Genomic DNA, 22,039 nt, shown 5'->3' with positions numbered 1-22,039 from the left:
TTAAAATAATGTAATCATCAGGTTTTAGCCAGGTTTCTGTCAAGCAGAGCACATCTATATTATGATCAGTTATCATATTATTTACAAAAAGTGTTTTCGTAGAAATGGATCTGATATTCAATAAGCCAATCTTTATCATTTGTTTATCCATATTGCATTTGATTTTTATTTGTTGAACCTCAATTAAATTGTTAACCTTAACTTGGTTTGGACGTTTTTTGTATTTTCTAGTTCGTGGAACAGACACAGTCTCTATAGTGTGATATCTAGGTGAAAGAGTCTCTATGTGCTGAGAATTAACTGACCTCTGTGACGGGAGGCAGCTAGCAGACGGTCGGTTTAGCCAGTCTGTCTGCTTCCTGACCTGGGCCCCAGTTAGTCAAGTATAAACACTAAGACTATTTGCCATATTTCTAGACAGAAGAGTGGCGCCACCCCAGGAGGGATGAAGACCATCTCTTTTAAACAGGTCAGGTCTGCCCCAAAAGCTCGTCCAATTGTCTATATAACCTATGTTATTCTGTGGGCACCACTTAGACATCCAGCCATTGAGTGATGACAATCTGCTATGCATCTCATCACCACGGTAAGCAGGGAGGGGACCAGAGCATATTACAGTGTCTGACATCGTGCTTGCAAGTTCACACACCTCTTTAAAGTCATTTTTAAGTTATATTTACTCTGGGTTCAGGCCAAAATTTCGAGCTCGGAGCCCTCCCCTCCCCATAACCTTTACTTTGTTTATTATGTAAGTGTGAACTCATGAAACTACATCTCTCGGAAGTGTGTCATTTACTGAACGACAGCAGTTTTGCTCCTGATGTGATGACGGACAGGAGGAAGGCTTGATGTGTTTCTCTCTGTTCAGGGCGGTGGGCTGAGGTTGATTGACAGCAGCTCTGGGGTGACGGTGTATCCGTTCTCCACAGCTGAGCGCAGGATAGATCTCCTGCCAGACAGCTTTCAGCATCAGGTCTCAGAAAGAGAGACTTCCACAGCGTCCTCAACAACATCCAGCATCTGCTGCTCCAGGCCTCCTGCTCCCGCTCAGGAACACAGCGCCATCTACAGGTGCACTGCAACGCCACAGAAACACTCACACATGTTTGTTTCTGGGAATTGTGGGGACTTTCCATAGACTTATATTACTTTTGTACTGACCAAACCATATTTTCTATCCCCTAACCCAACCCTAACATGCCTGTACTTGTGTATGCTACATTGTTGGGACCAAATTTCCCACAAAGGATATGGAAACCTGGAATTTTGGACATTGTGGGGACTGGCCTGTGGTAAAAATGCAGAGAAAAAATTATTTAAATAGTAAATTATGTTTATCTGGAAGTGTTAAAATACAAAAAGGTTTTGTGTAAGGGGTATGTTTAGGGTTAGGGGATGGAAAATATTGTTTGGTCAGTAGAAAAGTAATAGAAGTCAATGGAAAGACCTCACAATTTACAGAAACGCACACACACTCAAACCACTGCTCGGGATTTAGTGGACTGTGATCCAGAGCCAGAGCACAGATTGGTTCCATCCAGAACCCAAATTATTGATCAAAATTTGGAATTCTGAACATTTTCTTCATTTGTCTGTAGATCATGAAGGCAACATATTTAAAATGTATTTATACAATGGTGGCCAAAATGATAAGAACACTAGTATTTTCAACAGTTAAAAATGGTTTAAAGTCAGTTATGTCTATCATTTGCTTTAGTGTGTCAGAAGAAAAAAAATAATTTCCAAACATTAATTTTGTCATTAATTGTAATAATAGAGTGAGATTTGATGTGATGTGATCATCATCAGTCTGTCTGGAGTGACATGAAGAAACAGAACAAACTGAGACAGACTCAATCCAGAAGAACTTTAACAATGTCTCCAAAAATGCTTCAAGAAACTGCTCAAGTGCACCGAGGGAAAGCTGCTTTAAACACAGAGGATGCTCCACCAAATGTTAATTTCATTCAGTTAACAGAAGTTCATTGATAAAGAAAATCTGTTGATGGCATTATTTTTTACATTTTTACACAAGTGCCTGGAACTTTTAACAGAGCTGTTGTTTCGCAGGAAGGTTTCTTGAAGCGTCTTGGAGACTCAGTTCTTCTGGATTGAGTCTGTCTCAGTTTGTTCTGTTTCTTCATGTCACTCCAGACAGACTGATGATGATCACATCACATCAAATCTCACTCTATTATTACAATTAATGACAAAATGAATGTGTTCTAATAATTTTGGCAACCACTGTATATTTGCATATGAATCACTATTTACTTTGATGTGTCTGCTGCTTGTTTATTCTCATACACAGCTGACAGAAGACAAGATGCACACAGATTGTCATGACAACAGCAAAGTTTAGGGTCTGATGAAGCATTTGATTTATAAAAGACATCTATTTTGATCAAATATTATATGGCATCTGTTTTAACATAAAAAAAAACAATGCAATATAACAATGTATGTCATTCACAAGGGTTTCAGCAACCATACTCCATAACAGTCACTGAACACTTCAAAAAGGGTTATGCATAAAACACTTCCATATTCTGCAAAACAGGACACATTGTTTCTTGTCTTCTGTGTGTGCTTTGTTCAATATGGATTTGTTTCACTAAAAATGCATTCAAAATAGACACCAAAGACGATCATGACCAATGTAGATTGATATTTAAAGGTTATTTATTTGTTTACTTTTCTCTAGTATTAAGATATTAAAACAGCAATGATAATAAAACAACTAGCTAGGATAACTAGTTCCCTTAAAAGTCCATAGTTATCACCATCAGTGCACACTGCTGTTAACTCTTTCTCTGCTGAGCGGATGGATGTGTGAGCCCTGTTTTCCAGTTTGGTCAGGTGATGCTGGACATGAACATTACCCACAGATCAAGAACATCACAACCAAACGTGTCCTGCCCTTCACATACAGTTTTTATACCTGTAGTTTTTTTACAGAAACCTACAGAGATTCTTAGGGCCACAGTATCTATCATGTTAAATGGGAAAAAGATCATTGTGTCATTTCAAACAACTTTCTATAGAACATAAATTTTAAATTGTGCTTTGGTTGCTCTTTTCCATGCAGTTACCAGTGATAGTGACTGGACACCCTTAAACACCATGAAATCATCATCAACACTGTTAATGCATCTCTCTGATAACTGGTTCATTTTCTCCTTTTTTATTTTTATTTTTTTTTTTTTTTTTTTTACAATCAGATTTTGAACTGATTTGATGTTTCAGAGTAGAGTAAAGGCATCCAGAGCCGCTCGAGTGTCTGTCTCACACACAGTGTATTTCTTTACAATCAAACCTAGATGTTTAAATACAGTCAGGTCATTTGTACTCTTTGGTTAACTATAATCTATAAAACATGAGCAATATCACATTCAGTAGAAATGTGAATGCCAGCAGAGTGCTGTTGTGTCAGGAAACCTCTGCATTATATCATTATATTACATAATTATGTTGTGTTTATATTTCAGCATGTGTTTTGATGAACTTTGAGTAATATAGAATAGGTTTGTGAGAATAGGCATGAATTCCCACAAACTGCTCGACCTAATAATTAAACCTAGACTGTTATTTGACTCTTTAGCTATTAACCAAATTATGCAATTAATCACAATTTAGCACTGTAATCAGCTGACAGCCCTGATAGAGGTGTCCTGTGCAGTGATATCGTCTCTCTGTGTGTCTGTCTCAGGTTGGGCCGTGTGAGCATGAGTGTGGCTGCTGAAGACTCTGGCAGCGGTGTACATTTGACTAACAACTCTTGTGTTGCCATGTAGAGAGAAATCAGGAGTAAGTGCAGAGAACTGTGTGTGAACATGATCTTACTGGACTAAATATGAACGTGTGTTTACTCATCTCACCTGAACAAAAACAGATTCAGTATGCCTCAAAATAAATAAAAACAGTCAAACGCAAACTCAGAATATTATACAAACATGCAATAATTAAATGTTAATTTAGACACATATCATTAATCCCATTTTATTAACCAATGTCTTTGCTGCAGACCTTCAATGATCCAATTCAAACATTCTAAGCAAACATTACACATATGTGTTTTATTTGTGTTTTTGCTGGAAGGTGTTGAACTTTCTTCTCCTGCGTCATATTCAACATGTGATTTGTTTGTGCGGCACCCTCTTATTGTACAGACGTGATATTATATTTCCTTCAGCCTAAGGCGGATTCATGTAACTTTTGGTATGAAAGGGCTTTTACATTTGTAAAGAAGAATGTTTTATATTAAAAACAAACAAGCAAGCCCTGCCCAGATTTAACGTTAAACATTACTTTCCATAAGAAGTAAATAAGAAATAATAATTACTTTTTAGGGAGTAACACAAAAATTGTAGTGCATTACTTTTAGAAGTCACTTTGCCCAACACCTTCCTCCTGATGAAGAGATGTGAAAGTTTGAAAATAAAGCTGTTAGTTTAAACCACATCTCCTGTCATTTATTCACTTTCCTGATTTCTGTGGAACACAAAGAGAAATGTGAAGAATACCCTGAAGACCAAAACAGACTGTTTGATCGAAATGTAAAATATTTCATTTAAAACTGATGCATTAGAGCACAGCCTAACTCTAACGTCAACCCATATGTTGGCATCATCCTGGTTAACTCCACAATAAAACTATTAGGATTTTTCAACTGGTTTTTCGATTATTGCAGAAAAAAAAATATTTTGTAAAAAAATATATATGTATTAATGTGAAAATATCTTAAGCTTGTGTTCCCCACTGACCTCCCTAGTAAAAAAGTAATATATTTAAAATGCATTTATTTCATAGTAAGTATAGTTTCAAATCTATTAACATATTTATTGAATTATCGCTCAAGACTTGCTGAAATAAAACTTATAATTAAACTTTATTTGTAGCACATTGTGCACTTAAAAACCGATATTATTCAAAGATCATACAGTCCTTATCAATTAAAACACATGTTGGGCTTGACATTAAGACATGTGCATTACATTTCTTAATGTAAAGCCCAACATGTGTTTTTATTTATGATGACTGTATGATCTTTGAATAATATCGGTCTTTAAATGCAAGATATTTAAAGTGCACCTGAAGTATACTTGCAATAATTTCACTTTAGCACAATCAAATATGCATCAGTATATTTTTAGATGGACTCCAGCACTACTTAACCCACAATTAAAGTGCATTAAACATAAAATTAGTTGTTTAAATTTAGCACTTCAAGTATGCCAGTTTATACTAAGGATATTTTTATTAAGTACATAGAAATATGTAAATGTATTTGTAGTATCATTAGCATGAAATAAATGTACATCATACAGCACTCTATAAAAAAAAAAAAATTCTGTTCATCCAAAATGAATATATATTATTTTACAGATAAACAAAGTGGACTTTACTATACAGATAACAAGTTTATCTGCCACTAACAACCTCAAACTGGACTCTGTCTTCAAGGGTTCCTCCTGGTGTTTATTAAAGCCAGTCGTTGTGTTTAAACAGTGTCCCAGTGGACCGATGCACTGACAGTCTGACATACCTACTCTGTAGTGTCAGGTGTTCCTCATGCTCCTCCTGAGACAAACCCTGATCAAACTGCATTAGCAGCAGGATGAATATGTAGTTTGTTTCAGGGTGTGTGTGTGTGTGTGCAGGGGTGGCTGACTGTGTTGAATCTCTGGGATATGCTTCCTCTCTGCATAAGTGTCTCCTCTATTAAAGCTGCAGTGGTTATTGATTTCTGAGCGAGCAGATTTTTATGCTGATGTGAGCAGGTCCCACTGGCCAGGAGACAGAATGAGACTGTGATCATCTCAACCGCAGGATAAACCCTCCTGTGACATCAGCTGAACTCAAAGCTCAAATCACACACACACACACACACACACACACACACACACACACACACACACACATTTACTCTGCTAAATGAGGACACACCAGAGAAAGGCTAATTGTAATGACCTAAGACTAAAATCATAATAGAAAATGTTTGTTTTATTTACAATTAAATTTTCCTACTGAGGCAGTCCACAATCAAGTCACACTTCAAGCCCACTTGAGTTTCCATTGAGAATTATTTACTCTGTGTGTACTGATCAGTTTTTACACCATCAGACAAGGTTTAAAATAATTAAGATGTTTTTTAAAAATGTTTTTGACAGACATTTCTTCTGCTCACCAAGGCTGTATTTATTTGATCACAAAGTACAGTAAAAACAGGAATATAGTGCAATATTATTACAATTTAAAATAGTTGTGTGAATCTGTGTTAAAGTGTAATGTATTCCTGTGATGCTCCGCTGTATTTTCAGCATCATTCCTCCAGTCTTCAGTGTCACATGATCTTCAGAAATCAGAATAATATGATGATTTACTGCTCAAGAAACATTTCTGATTATTATTAGTGTGGAAAACACATTTTTGTGTAAACTGTGATGCTTTACGATTCTAAAGTCTGGTGTAAGTATAATTATTTTTTTTTATTATTATTATTATTTTTAAGAAAGATTTTATGTTTATAATTTTGTAACATTTACAATATCAGAATATTATTAGCAAATTATTAAGATTTCCAAAGGTGATACTCAAGACTGGAGTGATGATGCAGAAACTTCAGCTTTGATTACAGAAATAAATTACATTTTAACAAATGTTCATTTTCACATATATTCACCGTTATTTTTAATTGTAATGATATTTCACTGTTTTTGCTGTTTTGGGGTGAAATAAATGCAGCTTTGTAGTAAGTAGAAGAGACTTCTTTTAGAAATATATATGTTCTTAATTATTACAAACTTTTGGTAAAAGCCTAAATTAAGCTCATCATGTAAGGTGATCTTGTCTCAGCAGAGGACTTGAATTAAACTGCTCAAATCATATGGATTACATATAGACTGTCACAGAATTTAAGCCACAGAGTATTTGTCACAATCTGCCTGATCGACTCATTGAGACATGGCTCCAGCCGTAGCCCTTGTTCACCTACGCCAGGACAGCTTTACCCTTGAGGACCATATTCAAAGGTATTTAGACATTGGCAATAAATCATACCTCCCAGATTCTGTTCTGATAAACTTTTTTGGATTCAATCAACCACTCAGAGACTTCCTGGTCAAAAATATTCCTTGAGGATCTTTTGTTGAATTTTTGGACTTTGCTCTTCTGTCTGTGGGTTCCCCTTTACGGTTGGGGAGGTTAAGGAGGATGCTATTCTTAAACCTCTTTTGGGGTGCAGTGGTCAGGGTGCTCCAGTGGCCACGGAGCTTGGCCAACCATGGTGTCCAGCAAGCCCCACGCTGGTGATGACCAGTTCAGTGTTATCATTCCCCAATCCAGCACCTCTCCACAACATGGCCACCATTGCAGTGCTTCTCCACAAGCCAGAGTCTACACTCAAAATGCCTGCCATGTCCAAATCAGCACCCAAGATGGCCGCCACACCAGATCCTCCACCCATTGTGAAAGTCACGCCAAGGTCTTCAGCCACCATGGATGACACACCAGAGTTTCTGGTCATCATGGATGCCATGCCAGAGGTCCCAGTCATCATGAGTGTTGTGTTTTGGAGACAACAAGGCTTTCCATAAGTGTTTGAGGCTGGGTTCCAGTTTGGCGGGTCCACCATTGACGTCAGTGAGAGCAGCTGGCATTCTAAGGCCTTCAGCACCAGTGATTCCTGAGGCAATTCCCTTATCTACAGTGCTTCCAGTTATGGTAGTGGCTATCTGGTGTGTTTAGGCTGCATACTGTCCTCCATCTTCTACAGAATCCGTTCCTGAGCAAAGTACAGCTCTGGAATCCGTTCCTGAGCTAAATCCAGCCCTGGAATCTGTTCCTGAACCAAGTCTAGTCCTTTACTTGAGTCTGCTCCAGTTCCCTCATCATGTCAAGGAGTGCTGTTTCCTGTTCCTATGACTTTAGTTAGTCCGACTCTTAATGAGGTGGTGGGTTGTACCGCCGAACCTTCCAAAGTGATGGCATCTGCTCCAGCTCTTCCTGAGGTGGTGTCTTCTTCTGCAAAACCTCCAGAAGTGGCAGCGTCTAACTGTGAACTCTCTGCCTGTCCTGTTTCAGCCACAGAGGCCATTGATAACCTCTCTGTGCTTTGTATTCCAGTCCAGCCTCATCCGCCCGTGGTGGTTCCCTGTTTCATCAGCTCCACCCTGGTGGTCATCTGCACCACTGTGGGGTTTTTTGATCCCATCTGCTCTGCCATGGGGAACTTCAGACCTGTCTGGTCTACCCTGGTGGTCATCTGCTCCACCATGGGGATATTCTGTCACTTTTGCTCTGCTGTGATGGTCCTCAGCTCTGCTGGCTCCACCTTGACTTCCTGCTCTTCCTACTCTGCCATCTCTGTCTCAGTCTCCAGGCCCTCCTCCTGGACCTGGCCCTCCATCCCTCCCCCTGTTCCACCTCCGATCCACCTCCCTCCTGGACGTTAATCTATTCTGTTTAGGAGTGTCTGGATGCCACTCCTTAAGAGAGGGGCTATGTCACAATCCCCGACTGTGTCCCTAGTCTTATTTACCTCATGTTTCCCTGCCATGCTGCCACCTTGTTCGTTGCCATGGACATTGATTAACCACACCCCTTCTTGTTTGCCCCTGTGTAAAGCTATATGTCTTTCAGTCTATCTCTGTGAGTTGTTCTAGATTTTACCCTGTTTTCCTTCGTGGTTTCTTTGTGCCAGGGATGCTTGGTTTTGTTTGGACTGATTACTTGTGTTTTGGATTTTGCTCTTGGATTAACCTTTGAATAAACTGCTGCATTTGAATAAGCTCCCTTGCCTGCTTTTTGCCTGCACCACATCCAATCATAACCGTATTGGTTGCATGAACTTTGAGAAGATAAACAAAATTAATTTGTATTTTGAAGATGAACAATAGTCATGCAGGGTCTAGAAGGACATGAGTGTGGATATGATAACATAATGTTTTTTTTTTTTTTTTTTTTTTTTTTTTTGATGAACTATCCCTTTAAATGTTCCCTTTGTGTCTCAGCTCAGTGTTGGCAAGGACGGGCTGCTCTGAGAGTGAAGGGGTCAGCACGGTCACTGAAAGAGAGCAGGAAATCAAGTGTAATGTTTATCGCTATAGTCATTTCTGGTATCCACTTCATATTCAGCATGTGTGTGTAAGATCTCTACAGTTCTAGTGATCTGCCTACCTAGACATCACATTTAGGCATTGTCCCAATGTGAAGGCTGTTCTGAACTACAGGTAGCACATTTATTCTGCCTCAGTACATATCATGTTTTGACCAAACTCTAAGGCAGCATTGCATTAATTCTCCATGAATAAGTCAATCCCATAGTGACAATTTTACTAGCATATTGTGACATATCTGATAAATTGGTGTGTGTGTGTGTGTGTGTGTATGCATGAGTGTGGAACTTGATTTAATCTATCGGTTGATGATTGCAGTGAGTGTTTCACTTGAATGGCATTGGCATAAATACATGGCAGTCTCACAAGAAGAGCACGTTTTGACATTTTAATTACAAAGATTATGAGGTATTAAACAATATGCATTAATGAATTGTTTACAATAACACCAATAGCATGCATTTAAAAAATATATTATTTTCAAAATAAATGTAAATAAATTATGATTCCATGCTGATAGCTGTGTAGAAAGTGGACATGGGTTATGTCCTCATAAGTCACCCTCTCCTTGTAATACCTGTGTCATACCCATCTCATTATACAGAGTTGTGTCCTGATATAACACACACACACCCACACACACACACAGAGAGAGAGAGAGAGACCCACCCACCCACTCACACACACACACACACAGAGAGAGAGAGAGAGAGAGAGAGAGACCCACACACGCACGCACACACACATTCAGCCCAGTTCACTGCTGTAACAAGCTATGGACAGAGGAAGTCATAGTGTTGTATGAACATGTTTGTTTGTGTTTGCTAATGTGTCAGGTATGTAATTCAATACTCACCAATCATGTGGACCCAAAACTCATTTGTGTTTGCATAATGCATACAAATAAACAACATTTTTTTTTTACTCTGGCTTAACAATCACAGACACACACACACACACACACACAACCAGGAATTGAAATGGTTCTATTTTCGGACCCACTTTATATTAAGTGGCCTTAACTACTATGTACTTACATTTTAATTAATAATTTAGTACAATGTACTTATTGTGTACATACATGTGTTTACATTGTACTTATATTTTTTAAAAAAACTACATGTAATTACATTTGTATTTAATTTCTGTAATTACATGTATAATTACACTATTGACCCATACTTTACACCTTAACCCACCCTTAAACTTACCCATACCTCCAACCCTCTCCCTAACCTTACCCCTATCCCACCTCAATAGCAGCAAAGGTGTTTTACAATACAATATGAACACAATAAGTACATTGTACTTATTTTTTATGTAAGTACATAGTAGTTAAGGCCACCTAATATAAAGTGGGACCCTATTTTCTGTGACTACATCTGAACTGCATTCACAGCAGATTGTGTTATAATGCAGTTCTGTTATTATGGGCAAAGAGCTACAACAACAAAAGCAACAATGACAATCCACTCACTATGAAAAAAGTAAAAAAAAAAAACAAAGAAAGAAAAACAACATACAGTCTCACTTGTTTTTTAAGGTTAAATTCTGACCATTAACAAACCATTACTTATGACTTTTGCCTGAATAAATTCCTAATTTGCTGCTTATTATTAGTTAGTTGCTAAATTTAGTCATTGTGTAGAATTAGGAATGTAGAACATGCTCATGCAGAATATGTGCTTTATAAGTTAAACAGCCGATATGTTAATAATAGGCATGATAATAAGCAACTCGTTAATAGTAAGAGTTGGTCCCTATATTAAAGTGTTACCAAAAATAGTTAATTGGATATGAGCAGCTATGTTATGACAAAATGTGTTATCATTAAAATGAATTACACACACACACACATTACCAGGCCAGTGACGCCATGGCAGTGCTCCGTGTGTCCGTGACACTGACAGAGTTCACACACACCGTGGTACAGCATCCCGTTCACCCTGCAGTAGCCCATTATACACATCTATGAGAACACACACAATAATTCATATTTAACACATCATCACACATGATTCTTCACAAGGATGAGTGTGGTGTTTTGGGCAGGTTTGGCTGAAAGTTCATCAGTGTATGAGCGTCTGTGCTGCCTTTAATTAATCTGTGCTGTGCTAATTGATGGATCATTGTAGAGCACTGAGTGCTTTGATTTACTAAATGAGGGAGAAGATTTGTTTCAGTCAACTGAAGCACAAGGGAAGTTTATAGAGTCGGCTGATAAATGCCTGTTCAGACAGAGCATGTCAGTGTGTGTGTGTGTGTGTGTGTTGTAGGACTGTAGGGATCACACGGTTGGACCATACTGTGATCAGTGTGCTCCTGGATATTATGGAGATGCCACCAGAGGAACCGCAGATGACTGCCAGCCGTGTGCTTGTCCTCATCTCAGCCCAACAAACAAGTGTGTCAGCACTGATAACAGGAAGTCATGATATCAGAACCTGCAAATATACACTCAACAACCATAATCAAAGCAGTTAGACCATCACATAACAGTATTTTCAGATTATTGTATGTAACTATAAGGCTATATTATGTTCTCCATATATTACATACATATTTTCCTGAAACCCAGCCATAGACTTTCCTCTGTAGAAGACAATATATTTTAGCAAATGATCTATCAGATCCTTCTGTAATATCTTTCATAACATAACTGAGAATCATCTTTGTACAAAGGTTTCCTAAAAATGGATTGTTCAATGCAAACAAAATAAAACAAAATAACTTGTTATTGCCTTAATTACTTTTACAGAGGATATTGCATAAAATATCTATAAAATAACTTTTTTCAGTATTTGGCTGAATGTCTTTCCCTAATGCCGCAGCAGTTCTCGCTCCCGCTGGAGTTACCATCTTCATTTTGACTGAAGACTGCAACAATTTTTTACATATAGGTACTTTTTTAGGTTTGCAGAAATCCAGGTAGAGACAAATATTTCCGATGATGCTTGGTTAGTTACTTTACACTTACAAACTTTAAAATGGCCCTAAATTTAAAATAATTGAATGAATTATAGCATATCTCAGTCTACCCAAAAGTCCCAAGCTGGGTTGATTTCTGATGATGAAGTAGATCCATTTTTGATGCAGTTTTGAAACTTGACCAGAACTTCCCTGCAGAATTGGAATGGTATTGTACCAACACCTTGAGTCATCTACAGGCACTGCAAGACATCATACTGTAATTGTGCTCTGGATTTTCCAAAAGGATATCACATTGTTAGCTCGGCAATTTAATATTAAACTCTTGAAATCAATATCATTTCAACTCGTAAAATCATTTGGCAGATGCTTTTATCCAAAGTGACTTACACTGCATTCAAGGTATTTCATTAGTTCATCCATTCCTTGGAAATCAACCCATAATCTTGGCATTAACAGAGATCAGTTATAAAATCAGTCAGTTTAGTGTTTCTTTTTCGTTTAGGATGCAGCCTTAGAAGGACACCTCCTACAAGGACAGTAAAAACAATTCTCTGTGTCCTCTCCAGTAACTCTTCATATTTAACCCTTGTTGTTGTTGTGTGTGTGTGTGTGTGTAAAATGCCGTACAACACCATATGTTTGAGTTTGTAATGTGTTTGTTTGAGTAGACTAGTCAAACAAATCTTAATCTCTAGGCAATCTCTGTCCCAGTGTGACATGAAATAAAATTCAGAGATAAGTTGGAGCAAATGGCTTGATCCTCTGTGGTCAGTGCACAGTGGCCACAATATATTGTAACAAAAAGCAATAACTAGCTAGCATTGGCAGCTGTGGCACTTATGGTTTTGTCTTAATTTCATTAGCATCAGAAATCACTGATCTATCATGCAAAATATTTCCATCAGTCACTCTGTTTATTTATCTTTCTTTCTCATACCTTAACATTCCCCATTGGGCATCAATCTCTCTCTTTCTCTGAAGGTTGATATACTGATGTGTCAGTATTAGCATATGCTGCATTCTGGGGATGTTGCATTGGCAGTCGCACCAGCTCCATAAGCAGACTAAATCACAGTGGTGTCGTAGAATACGGCGTCTAGGTGGAAGAAAGGTCTCGGCTCTGCTGTGACCCCAGCCCTGAAACAGATGGAAAGGGACGGCTGCAGTGCCACACTAGTTGGCACCAAAGCTTTGCATGCTGAGCCATTAGCAGACATGAGGTAGAGGGATCGGAAACGAGGGAGCTGGTGATGTGTAATGGAGGACAAGCGGAGAAAAGTTAGAGTGGAGAGAGAGTGAATGGAAAGGTTTCTCGTTCTGGGAAAAGCCAGGGACAGACGCACATTAATGGGGCGAGATGGGACCAATCCATCACTGCTCAGATGGGGCTCGAACCCAGTCTGTCCCCTGAGAGACCACTGAAAGAGATGTGAAGGACATACTTCACACAATCTCAGTCAGGCAGCACATGTCACCCTAAAATGTGTTCTTAAAAACTATTTGTACCAAGGCCGTCCAACAGTGAAGGCAAATTAAATGGAGCACATATAGAGACTTAATCTCACATGTGTCAAAGGACTTTCAAAGGAGCTCTCAAAAAGTCTGTATTACCCAAAAGTACTGTATGTTTATGTAGACCATTGAGACCTTTGGTACCAAAGGGTTTCTTCAGTCTACTTGATTGCTTTTGAGAAACATTAATGAATCCATGTTTATTTTATATATTTATACTTGTATGCCATCTACTGTCTCATCAGTGTCTCTTTATTTGTGTGTTCTATAGAATTTTTAGAGAAAAATCTGAGACATTTCAATGAAACTTTAAAACTCTACATTGTCCAACATGGCCATAAACACCATATACATCGAAGAGGATATGTCAGTTCCAGTATTCATGTTAGCAGTTAGCCAATGTATAATTTTGTGGTTAATTAAATTTTCACATTAAGTCTCAATAGATAATAATAATGTGGTTATATATTTGGCCAGCATTCTCTCTGGAATCATTGCAAAATACAAGAGACTGTAAATCCTGTTTTATTAGAGTACAGGATTAGCAACAAATGCCACGATTGCTTCAACATTGAAATATTTCTCTCTTCTTAAGATGGAACCTTAGAGACTTTAGTGTTGATTGAAATAATGATTGACCCTCATGAAACAAATTGGAGAACAGTTTTTGGTATTAACAGCCATAAAAACTGAATTCAGATGATTTGATTTACATTTTAATATTATATCTATAGTCTAATCTACTCTTGGGGAGCTAAACAGAGTATATTGTACTGTACTATTTGGACATAAATGTTATTATGTAGATTACCTCCCCAAACACTGCATATTTTGCATCTAACCATTGTCTGACACACCTATTTCAGGGGCCCGTTCTTCGTACGTCGCTTATTACATCCGAGATCAAATGACACATCCAAGATGATATCATCGGTCTAATCATGATCCGGCTAATTGGGTTTCTTCGAACACACCTGTTGTGTATGATTAGTATCGCTGGATTAAGTTATCTGAGATAAGTGCACGTTCATGTGTTGTCTTAAAAGGGGATATGTATCGATACTCGAAACCATGATCAGCAGTGCAGCGATTGGCTGGTGGCAAGACGGCAATGTAAGGACGTCATATAATTTAAAACGACACCTGACGAAAAACTTGACAAATTTCTGGACTTTTATAAGGAAACAGCCAAGCAAACAAAACGACATAAATGTTATAATTGATACATGAAACAGATAATAGATACATGTTTTTATTTTATTAGATTTTTTTTCATGATTCCCAATTATTTAGATTCGCAATTTATAATAGTTGTGCAATCTTTACATTTTTATTTCAATGTAGAAATTATCTATTCATTTCATTTTATATTTGGACAGATTTGTTACGTGAAAGCATTAATGAAAGTTTCTTAAGAGTCAATATCATGTTATCTGCATCTCCTGCGCTCCATCAAGCCACTCTTATAATAGCATCATCACTCAAAATAATGCACCACACTATTATCTGTATAGCATGTGTGTAAGACTCTAATACAATTATGAAGTAACAATTTTATGACAAATCAATATTTCAGTGGGTATAACTGGCTGTGTCTACAGTAGGGTGTTTTGGACTACAAAGCATTTTTATATTATTTTTAAATATTTTTTTTAATGATTATTATTTTAAATTATTGTCCCTGGATCAGTACGATACTCTTGTAATAAAGTAGCGGTGGTAGCAGACATATTTTGAGTATCAGTTCTGGTTGAAAAGAAGCGATCTAATCCAAACATGAAATAAGCTGCTCCCGAGCAGGTTTAAGCTGACGGACCTGTTGCTATGACAGCAGCTCCGGGATGAGCTTCAAAGAACCAAATGATCCAAGATCACGCCAAATCATCAACAATCAAATCCAGCTAACTGAGTTAGCGACGTACGAAGAACGGGCCCCAGGTCTTGGAGTCTCTTCTAATGAGTTGAAACAGTTGTGTTTGATTAAAGCTGCGGTAGGTAACTTTTGACGCTCTAGCGGTTAATAAACAGAACTGCTTGCGTCTTGCGGAAGAACATTGTAGCCGGAACTACTTCTCTCTGTTTATGTCTATGAAGAATCACAAAGGTACTGGGTTACTCCGCCGCGGTGCCCCCGAAGCAATCTAAAATAGTCCGAATATAAACACTTATTATAGGTGCACCCTAGTGATTCAGGACAAGCTAAAAACACGGTTTGGAAAATTGATTCATGGTGTACTCGCTTATTATATACATTTTTCTACATTTTGAACACAAACAAAGTTACGGACCGCAGCTCTGATTGGTTGTTTCTTACCGGGAGTGGTCGGTAACTGCAAATGGCAATAGGACACACTGATTTTTTCACAGATTATCTGTCTCATATTCTAATGAGCAGTTGTGCAAGCTCTGTGAAACAGGTCTTATATTCATCATCTCACCTCTATGCTTCGTTCACACACTGTGTATGTGTTTGTTGTGAAGCACTCTGTAAGCTTGCTCTGAAAGTGTAGTAGGCAATCATTAACAGTAATGGGCTTTGTGATACTTTCAGTTTAAGAATCACTGACCCAAAACAGGAAAAAAACAATTCCCACCTCTCTCTACCCCACTCAGTATTTCACTGACCTAATTCAGCTCAGTCCCTCCATGGGGCCTGGTTTGGCCCTGCATGGCCAGCAACACCTGAAACAGTGAGTGAGTTGAAGAGAGCAAGCTGAGGTAAATAAGGTAAAGAGAGGACAGAAATAAGAGTTTTTTTTTTTTTAATTGTTCCCTGGAGTTTCAGATACACAGGAAGTTGGCCGTATATATGGCCTGGGTTAAAGACACCTGGCCCTAGTCATCAGTGCATAAGCTGGCTCTCTTGGTGCAGAGCTAAATAGAGGAGAAATTATGAGCCGGCACCAGAGGAAGAGCCAGTCTTCAATGCTCAGTTACCCTTTAAAAGGTAACGAAGCGGTGCAGAAGTGACAGTCTGTCTGACAGTGTGTTGAGGTTTATGTATTTTTGAAATGATAGATGCGGACATTTCCATTTACCCAGACACTGTTACTTAAAGAGATTCTGTAATCATTTTCTAACCCTTATTTACGCCCAACGACTTATTTGTCTATTAATGGATATTAGTCTTTACTGTCTTATTACACTAAATGCTAAATTAAAAAAAAAATGATAATAAAATATGAAAATAGTGGAAATAAAAAACTGCAGAATCAGATTTCATTGTAATTTGGCCTATTAGAATGTAACCAAATGCAACTAAATTGTACCTAAGACAGAGCCTTGTTGCACTCTGTACCTATCTGTTAAAGATCAATCACACTACACTTTCACCTCGTAGCTGATTTTAAAGACCATCAATTTAAAACTATATCACTGCAGGAAAGTGGAGTGTGTTGTTTGTTTTAACATTCTGGATTTATTATTTTTTGTTTGTTGTTGAATTTAAGTTGATAATTACACCCGGCAGAGTGTGACGTCAGATCTCAACTTCTACATTATCCAAAAAATGATAAACATCAGTCTCACAAGATTAGTTTTTTTTTTTTTTTTTTTTTCATATTCTTAGGTATGAAGTGACAAAATATCAGTTCCTTTGTACTTTGTTAGATTTTACAGTACAACAAATGATTGGTTAATTTTTGTTCCATTATCTGATCTATACATTTTACATGTCCTTAGGAGACAATTTCCTACTAAAGCATGAAATTACATAAAGTTCACTAACCATCTCAATTAGCATTACCAGGTATAAAGTACCAGGAGAGCCTGTTTTGGTAAAAATCACACTTTTAATGTAGCCCAACATAAGTAACACAACTATAAATGCAGATATTACTGTATATGTAACAAGATGTCTTAAATAAGACATGAGCACAGAACATTTGCACTGCTGAAGGGATTTTATGTATTTTAAAGTTATTGTGAAATTCAAGACTTTGTTTAAAGCTGAAATCTCCAGCTTGCACAGTTAGAACTAGATTCTGCACTAGTATGCTACTGGGACTATAAAGACAGTCAAAAGCAATACCATAATTAATAAGTCTAGGGTGGCTCGCGGAATCCGCTGAGCGTAAGTGAAACACGGTGATTACTTTCTCTTTCCACCATCATGCAGATAGCGCAGTCATGTGCAGATAAGCACAGAGGAATCCATTTAACATGAAGGCAGTGGATAGACTGTGCATGTTTATCAGCCAGCAGCACAAGTTGCTTCAGTAGAGATATAGGATCCAAACGCTCCGACAGCAGATAAGAAAAGCGGGTGGGCGAAGCGAGCGGAGGAAGTGATAGCGTCTCTTCCAGTTATATTTCTCTCACATTCTCATTGTCTGGGCTTTGTTTTGGTGAGAAAAGTCTTGGGCCTACTTTTTATGATCAAAATAAGGTTGTTCATCAGACGTACTGTAATGGAGTCAGTTCAGTCGTACACAGCTCCTTTAAAAGAAAAATGGTAGATGACTCGTCAGGAAATGCAATATACTTAAATGATTTCCCATATGTGTTTCCATTTATCCCACTTTACCCCAGCTACTGTATTCTTGACAGACAATCTGAAAAGCTTAGCTTTAGCTTCTACATACACTATCAAAAATACTAAAGCAACCTCTAATCTGATACAAACTGTAATTACAAAACAATTATCACAAAACAAACCCACACACAGGGACTAGGACCACAAGCTGGTTGACTGTACATTATCCAGCTCATTACAGTTCTACACAGCAAGTGTAATAAAAATGCATCTGAAAAGTTGATTTGTGTGAATTATTTTATCATGTGTGAGGAAAGATGGTTAAATGTTGCATGACATAGTTGTGTGCCACTGTGGAAGGTCTGCAGTGTGTTTATTTGCAGTATTTTGCCTCTGTACATCTCTAAAGCGGGTATTCTCTCTACTCTGGGTGACCTCAGGTGTTCTAATGGCTATTTTGGTAGTCCCAACATTCCTGGAGGTTCCTGTCAGCCGTGTACGTGTAATGGGAGCCTGGATCTTACAGCAGAGCTCAGCTGCGACCCGGTGACCGGCGCCTGTCTGCGCTGTCCTTTGGAGATGCCCTTATAGCCAAGAATCGCCAATGTGAATGTAGGATCTGATTTTTATTGTTTCAGATCATATCCCTTTAGCTAACAGCAACACATGATGTCTAATCTCTTATAATCACAATGTCAAGCAATTTAAGAATATTCTGAATATGTCACCAGAGGTAAGGCTGACATTTCACTAAAAGATCCAGCTATGAAGTTTTGATTAAAAAATGATAATAATATTAAACACTACATGAAAGAATTGTTCATTATTAGATCTATAATATGCATACAGTACAAATATTAGCTCGCCACTGATTTATATAAATACTCTTTAAACCTAAAGGAAGATCTACCATGACCTCTGAGTTTTTTAGGTGATTATATTTGTTTCTGTAGAAGACATCTAGAGTGATTTCAGCTTTTTAAAAACCATGTTTATTGATTGGATAACCTGCAAAGAACTACATTAACCATAATCCTGTAGAGAGATCCACCAATCAAGTCACTGTTACCATGATCACAGTTTTAGGCAATTTGTTTTTGTTTTTATGAAATTGTAATTTGTTTGGCTTGTTATTAGTTCATTATTAACGGTACAAAAAATAATTTAGACCTTTTTGATAGAATAATATTTATATTATGAATAATCTTTTTTTATTTAAATGAAAATGTTTAAATGATTAAATGTAAATGAAATCATAAGGAGTGAAATTAAAATTTTGGAACTGTTCTCAGTTTCAGAAGAATTCAATTTCAAATTCAATAAAATAATACTCAATTATATAAACAAACTTATTGTTATTAGTTTCCATAGTATGATTTTGGAAAACTCCCAGAACAGAAAATTGGGCACTGTCTGTTAAACACTCTACAACTACAATAAGAGGTGGATATTTTGAGCCCTCCGTTGTGGCTGTCATTTTAGTATATATATATATATATATATATATATATATATATATATATATATATATATATATATATATATATATATATATATATAGTTTTAAAGGGTCAGTTTTTGTAGAAATTAAATTGTGTTCTTCAAGACAGATCTGTGTGTGTGTGAGGTGAGTTGATCAAGTATCTCGGTCCGTCTACCCTCAAGGACTATAGACACAGATTCCCCTCTAATAAGACTCATGCAACACAGAGTCAGTCAGGGTCAGGCTGTTCAGAAAGTGTGTGTGTGCATTATACTGAAACGCAATCTGCCCTCCTGCAGCCCTACAGCAGTGTGCCTATGGTTACACCATGCTGTAATTTTAAGCAGGATAGAGTCATTCTGTTTGATTGTTTTCCACACACACTGCACTGATTAGCATGCATAGGAGTCATGGAATATTGAATAATCACACTCGTTTTTAATTTTAGTTGTTATATATGCCAGAGGCAAGTTCAAAGCACATTTGGGTTGCACACATTTCCTTGGTTGTGCATGAAACATGACAATGAAACAGTTTTCTCAGTGTGTTCCTCACTGATTTTATCAGTGCTTAGTGCATTTGAGATGGTTATAATTTGTAATGTGAAAATTAGTGTAAGAAATGAATAATTGTTTATGTTGTGAAATTATTACTTTTCAAATAAAAATCTTGCTCAAATTGTTATACATAACTCCAATTAGATTGGAATTTCTTACTGAGTTAGACAATTGCTAAATAAAAACATTTCACTAATATCAGACACACTGCACAAAAGTCAAATTTGTACTAAACAAATATGTACTAAAATATACAAACGAGTGAAAGGGAGTGAGGTTGAACAGAGAATCTTGTCCTATGATTTTCCATTTTTAACCTCTAAAGCATGTTTATATTTTAATGTAAAATAGTGGGACCTTCTTTATTTCAGTTGGGAATAACATTTTCTTAAGAGCAGAATCAACAACAGAACAATGCAGTCCAGCACAGCGCTCAGTTGGATACTTATAGAAATAGTTTGCATGACCTACATTACACAGAAAGGCTTCTTTACCTGCATTGTTATACATAATGAAGTGCACACCAGTTACTCCTAAACACACTGACACTTTGGTTTGAATGGGCAGGTCCTTTAAGCTTGTCAGTAATCGGCCACTGTTATGATCGGCTTTTGTCATTGGATAGGAAACACTATCAGCCCCCCTTTACTATTGTGAATATTTTGACAACATAATCAAAATAAAATGATCATTTCCAGACAAAGTATTATAAAATCATTTACTTATAGTTTGTGATTCAGCTACAGTCAGTAGACAGTCATCTAGTACCGATTCATCTTTCAAAAAATGTTTATTCGTGAACTCTCAATGATACTATGCCTCATTTACAAAACAAAATCCTCAGACACAATCCAGGATGCCATTTAAAATAAACTATCCACTTGTTCCTTAGTCCGGGATCCTTCTGATATCTATACAAAGACATGAACATGCTTTTTAAACCAAATTCATCAAAGTGAACATTCTTTTACTCCATTATCCTGACGACAGACTCGATCGTGTGGACTGTGAAAGAAAGCATACACACATCTGTATACTGTATCCAGGGTAGACAAGAATGATTGTAATTTCTGTTCTCTTTTGATGCGACACTCACATTCAGCTTAATCAGGTGTCAGCCATTAAGGGGCTGAATACCGGTGGGAGGGGCCTATGGTTAGACGATACCTACGTTCCATTCGGAAGGGTTCATCCCTATGCCTTAATCCTTTCAAAGGGTTTACCATTCGGAGTGAGAATGTTCATGGGTTGAAAGGTGTAGGGGATCAAACAACTGTTTCTTTAAGTGTCTTTCTGAATCATCATACCATGCCTATATTAAGGCGCCTTCATAGTGGAAGGAATAGGCACAAAATATTTTATGTACAGTACAGTGCCTATCAAAAGTTTGGAATACATTTACATTTAGTCATTTTGCAGACTTTTATCCAAAGCAACTCACAATTGGGGAATACATAAAGTGAATCTTCTTAAAGAGGCTATCACGACTGCAATTGCAAGGTGGTTTAATGACAAGATAAAAATATGGTCAGAAAAACAGACTACAGTGATGCTGAAAAAACAGGGGAAGAGTGGCGACGATCACAAGCTCAGATGGTGTGTGACGCAGGGACCTCGGTGGACAACAGTGATGATCCTCGGTGATCCAGTGCTATAATCCCAGTGAAGGTGCTCGTGATTCCGGTGCAGGGAACAAGAAGACTCTACGAAGAACAACGGGAGAATCCATAATCCAACACAGCCAGGGGAACAGAACGGAACATAGGGAAGAACCCCAACGATCAGACAACATGAGACACCAGTTACTGAACTTAAATAGACACACACAAAGGGACGCAGGTGGTGCTGTTAATCAGTAGTGATCAGGGACCACGCCCACAGACACACAACTGCACACTAAAAAAACCAAGAGAGACAGCAAATTCATGAACCATGACATTACCCCTTCCCCTAGGAACACCTCCTG

The 22,039-nt window shown here is 37.6% G+C and overlaps 1 pseudogene; it reads left to right on the top strand.

Moving 5' to 3' along the window:
- Nucleotides 1–22,039, top strand: part of LOC127983549 (laminin subunit alpha-2-like) — a 186,525-nt pseudogene that overhangs the window by 73,243 nt on the left and 91,243 nt on the right.

This window comes from Carassius gibelio, chromosome B20 (assembly GCF_023724105.1).
Source record: "Carassius gibelio isolate Cgi1373 ecotype wild population from Czech Republic chromosome B20, carGib1.2-hapl.c, whole genome shotgun sequence".
In the NCBI taxonomy this organism is placed as follows: Eukaryota; Metazoa; Chordata; class Actinopteri; order Cypriniformes; family Cyprinidae; genus Carassius; species Carassius gibelio.
Note: the sequence above shows the minus strand (reverse complement) of the source record. Positions and strands in the feature narration are given on the sequence as shown.